The sequence below is a fragment of the Thermobia domestica genome, chromosome 8 (genome assembly GCF_964235325.1).
Source record: "Thermobia domestica chromosome 8, izTheDome1.hap1.1, whole genome shotgun sequence".
NCBI classification, from domain to species: Eukaryota; Metazoa; Arthropoda; class Insecta; order Zygentoma; family Lepismatidae; genus Thermobia; species Thermobia domestica.
In genome coordinates, this window is record NC_137461.1 from 25,717,970 (window position 1) to 25,723,969 (window position 6,000).

Sequence of the window (6,000 nt, forward strand, 5' to 3'; positions counted from 1 at the left end):
ACTCGAAGTTTCTAAGGCTTCCATAACACTGGTCAACAGTGAAACTGCTTCAAAGACAAAAGTCTAACTAACTTTAGGGTGCTGATAACGAATATGAAATTAGATTCTGAAGATTGGATCGGGTTTCAGAGCAATGCGTTATCATCTGTTGTGGTAAGGGCAACAAATTAAGCGTTCGTGGTAACAGGAGCTGTTTGTTTATTTCAATAAACTTCCATTGTTTGACAGTTAGCTTTATTGCAATTCTTATTGCTTGCACTTCTTCGCTGACGAAGAAACTACAATGAAATCACGATTCAGTTTGTATTGAAGAGTTTGACAGAGAAAACGTGTTGTGTGAGGTTGTTTTGTAATTGCAATTTGTCTTCCAGCACGTGGTCGTGGTGAAATATTGGGTGTCTCACTAACGTGTTAACAGTGAAGAGCAAACGTTATGCTTTTAACGAAGTGATATTTCCCATTCAAAAAACAAATTTCACGCCAACTATAAAGAACGTGTACCGCAAATTGTGTGCCCGTGGACAGAATTCTTGGACGTGGCCGTGGCGAGGTACTGGGTTAAGGTGTAGTGTTTCAAAAACAATATTTCACGTCTATCATAAAGAAAGCCTATCACCTGTACTTTGACTGTAAAGTAGGAGACATGGGCAAGAAGTTGCCACCATATATATATATATATATATATATATATATATATATATATATATATATATATATATATATATATGGTGGCAACTTCTTACAATATACAATATATATATGTCCATAAAGTCCGTTGCCACAACCTGTATCTTCGAATCGACCATGAATATGAGAAAACACAAAGACACGTTCATCAATATTTTAAGGGGCGTGGATTTTGAGCTATAAAAGGTCCACCCTAGGCACCTCATATAGGGGAGTACGTAGGGGCAACTTGAAAATTTTAAATGGGAATGGGGTGTTGAGTAATATATCGTTCGGAAGGACTCGATAAAAAGAAACATTTCGTCGAAAGTTTCAAGTCCCTATGTTGACAACATCCAAAATGGCGAGGAGTCACATTTCGTGATCATAAAGTAGGTTGCCACCTCGTGTATCTTCGAAACAACTGAGAAAATGATAAAATGCAAAAACACGACCCGTTGTACTGCTATCCGTGGGAGTGCGGGTGGACCTTCTATAACTCAAAATCCAAGCCCCTTTAAATAATGATGGACGTGTTTTTGCGTTTTATCATTTTCTTAGTCGTTTCGAAGATGTACGGTGTGTCAACAAACTTTATGGATACGAAATGTGAACCCCCACAATTTTGGATGGGGGCAACATAGGGACTATCGGGAAAATATTTCTCTTGTCGACACCTTTCCAACGATATATTACTCGACGTCCCTTTGCAATTTAAAATTTCCAAGTTGATCCCACGTCCCCCTATACTCGTATAAGGTGTTGGGGTGAACTTATAGATGAAAATTCAAGCCCCTTAAAATAATGGTGGACTTGTTCTTGCGTTTTCACACATTTACAGTCGTTTCGACCATATACGGGGTGACACGGACTTTATGGACACCCTATATATATATATATATATATATATATATATATATATATATATATATATATATATATATATATATATATATATCGTAGTATTTGGAGTAGCTTGCGCGACTGGCTACATGGAGAAGGGCCATGTATGCCATTTTCAATTCCAATGATTCGGAGAGAGCTGGCACATCATACTTCAAACTGCCATTTTTGCATGGTTCCCCCAATTAAAAATCTATTCAGAAAGAAAAAGAGGACTATTACTTATTCCAATATCCTTTCAGCTATTCGTTCTGTGCCACATTGTGAAGAACTAAAGATTTAACAACTTCCCTTATCCTTGCCCAGTGTTTCATCCGACGAAGAGCAATAGGTGGACAAAGCCGACCCATGTATGTCAAATCCTGTTGCAGACTCCTCATCATCAACGGATCTTGACTTCACAAAAAAGAAAGAACATATCATCTATTCGCTATATAATCACTCAGCATGAATTAAATAACCTTGTAAGGGACTTAGGGTCGTCAAAAAGTGGTGCAGAAGTACTGTCATTCAGTCTCAAGTAAGGGAGAGCTCCTCCGCCAGAGCTTAAAGTGTTCATGTAACGGATACGTCAGAAGCCCTAGGAGAATATTTTTCAGTGGAAAGTGACATAGTGTGTTGTAAAAGTGTAATTGGTCTTATGAGTAAACTTAACGTAAAACATAATCCTGATGAATGGTGGCTGTTCATGGACAATGTCTGAAAGTTGTGTTAGTGAACAATGAAAATGTGTTCAAGTCAATGCCAGACGGTTATGCAGAACACTGGAAGGAAACATACTCTAAAATGGAAAACCTACTGTAAGCCATAAATTATAACGAATATAATTGGAATATCTGTGGCAACTCAAAGTTCTAGTCATACTCCTTGGCCCACAGCTCAGCTACACGAAATGTCGCTGTTTTCTATGCGAATGGGGTAGCAATGATAAAGCTTCCGACTATGCAAAAGAAGGATACTACATAAATCTTTGGAACCAAGAGAAAAGAACGTTCAATATATAACTTTGGTACCTCCCAGTAAAGTTATACTTCCCCCTTTACATATTAAAGTAGGTTTAATCAAGAATTTCGTTAAATGTATGAACTAAACAGGTGATGTCTTCAAATATATTCTGATTAAATTTCCTCAAATTACTGAAACAAAATTCAGGGAGGGAGTGTTCATAGGCCCCCTATTTCGTCAACTTCTCAATGATCCTAAATTTGATGCAGTGTTAGACTATAAGGGGAAGATTGCATGGAATTCTTTCCGAAATGTGGTGACGATTTTTTGTGGGGGGAGGAACGATCTCGGAACTATAAGGAACTATAGTGGAGCACCTAATATCTTCCTACCAAGCAAATAGGAGTAAGATGTCTCTAAAAATGAAGATGTTGCACTCCAACATAGATTTCTTTATAGAAAATCATGGAACAGCTAGCGATGAGCACGGAAAACATTTGCACCAAGTTATATCTAAGATAGAGAAACGATATTAGGGCCACTGGAACAAATCTATGCTTGTTTACTATTGTTGGATAATTGCTAGAAAATTTCCAAAAACACAATACAAAAGACAGGCAAAGAGGCGCCGTTTGTAATAGGAATATAATTTGTGTTTTGTCACTTCAATTTTATATAGTTTTGATTTCTTATTACCCCTTTCAAATTCTTTTTGTCAAACGCTGTGCCAGGCACACATATAGTAAATTAGCATACCACAAAACCTATATATACTAGCTTCAAGTGATTTTTAGCTCATGTCTAGAGAGTCTAACGTTATAACAAAAGCCATTCTTCACTCTCTACGTACGAATCATTTTATATCTCACTTTTGCCTATGTGAGATTTGGTATTGTCAAGCAGGATTGAGAAATGGTTTTCCTCATTATTATTGTAGATATTAGAATGAAACTAGTCTTCGAATATATCATATTTGGGTATCTACACCCAGGGCCGCACCAGAAGAGCTAAATTTAAAGAAAACAATTTTTTGAACGGAAAACTCCCCATTTTACTTCAAATTTCTTTCCCTTATACGTCATATACACGTGTGCATAACATCATTTATACGTTTGGTGTATTCTGAAGCGAATGATATATTAACCACGGTATTCGGATGAACAATACTAAAGCAGTACCTACTGAAGTGAAAATCAAAATAGAAAATGCAAGAATCTAAATGTGTTAGCACTACATAACGCATATGTGTGTGGATTACACTTAAATTCGAACCAATTCGGCATTTCTATTGTTATTTTCGTACTCAGCATTCTGATTAACATACTAAAATTTATTTTCCATTTCCAAAGCATGAAAAAAATTAAAATGTGTTGCCCAATATAATTTCATAAATTCAAACGGCACTCCATTGTTTGTCCAATCACAATAATTTATAATTTTGTGGATAGTACTTACTGTTACAAAAAGGAAAGACTAATTTCTCTACGAAGGGTTTTACTATAAATGCATGTACAAAGTTGTACGAAAGAGATGTTTTTCCTTCTTCGTTAGTGAAGTATTTTGTTTTGTTTTCTTGAAAAAAAAGGTCTCTTCATAATGCAACTTACCAGTAGTCGTTCTTACTACATATGTTTTCACTAAGACCTCCTGCCTCACATGCTCACGCTCACTACAAATTTCAATTCTTAGCTTCACAAATTGTGTTCTCGAAGGAAGCATATATGGGAATATTATTACCTTCAATTGAGAACAATTGATTTTTATATCACGCAAAATCAACCAACTTGAGAAAATTTATATATATCAACTTACTGTCAATATTCCGGCCTCTATTACTACAGCTGAAATAAGGAGAAAAACTCAATCAATATGACATAGTATGCAATAACTTAGAAATGATTTTGTAGTTTATAGCATATTCTTAAGTAATTATAATTACGTTAATAATCAAATAGAAAGCATGTTAACGACATGAAATTCATGAAAACAATTAAGAAATCTAAAGTGTAATTTCGTTAAGAAAACAAATACTTCAATACAGTTCAAGTGCGAGAACTAAATTTGTTTCTCTTTCTTGATGTACTGAGTGCATTTTTATTTAATACAATACCCCAACAATCGTTTTATCAACAGATCGTGAGAACAAAAGAGAAATAAATATACTCAAGTCCTTTAGTATCTATATTAGAAAATTGAAAGTTACTATGTTTGTGACTTTTAATCTCTTTAACCACCTGACCAATCTCGAACAAATTTTCAACGTAGATGAGATTCGGGCCTAGAATGTTTTATCTATACATTTTGACGCTGCAACTAGCGGGAGGGGTATGTACAAACCGAAAGCCACTGTTTTTATGACTTTCTTTTTATCACGCTTGAACCACCCAACCGATCTCGATCAACTATTCAACGTAGGTGAAGTTCGGACCTCTAATAGGATTTACCATATCACTTTGACGGTGCAATTTAGGAAAGTGGTCGGGTGGAGACATTTAAAAGTGTTGAAAATTACGCGATATTGCTGTCGAATCCAAAATTTTCAGGGTCGCTGACATGAATAGTGACGCTTTCAAATCCTTTTTAAATCCAAATTCAGCCCCTCAACTTTGGTAGGGAGATATCCATAAAATGATCAAAAATTACCAACATTAGTGCCGAATCCATAGTTTTTGGGAACGCTGAGATGAACAGCGACATTTTTTATGCCATTTAAATCCAAATGCAACCCCCAAACTTGGGGAAGGGGAAGGGAGATATTTAGAAATTTAGCTAAAATGACTAATATCAATGTCGAATCTATAGCTTTCTGGGTCGATAAGATGAACAGTGACACATTCGATGTCATGTTCCGCAACATGGGAGGAGATATAAAGAATCGTCGAAGATGACCTCTATTAGTACCAAATCCGAAGTTTTCGTAGTCGCTGAGATGAAACGTGACACTTGTAATGCCGTTTAAATCCAAATTCAAACACAAAACATGGGGGAGGATGAGTGGGAAGAAATGGAAATGATCAAACATGACCGATATCAGAGAGCGCTTTAATAATAATAAAAAAATGTGGCTGACCGATGAAACATATTACAATTTTTCCTTAATTTAACCCAGCAAAGCGAGTAATTGATGCTAGTTCAGTATTTTATAACAGAAACTTAAAATGTATTTTATATGGTTATATGATTCAATAAGTCTTAAGAAATTGGGATATTTTAATAAATACACTCTCACAAAAGGATTTAGGAGTTATTGTTGCGTTTACCAATGATTTCCCGTCACCACTAGAGAAATCTGTCTAAATAAATACAAGAGTTCTAAATTGCAAATTACGCTTATGAGTTGCGTTCTATATTCAATCCCCTTCTCTTCAATTAAAATTTTACTAGCACTGAATATCCTTATTGTAGAATCTAAATGTCTCACCGGTCAGTATGTGGGTAATGGCAATTTATAATAACCAATCCATCTTTGTTCAAACCCTGCTTCCG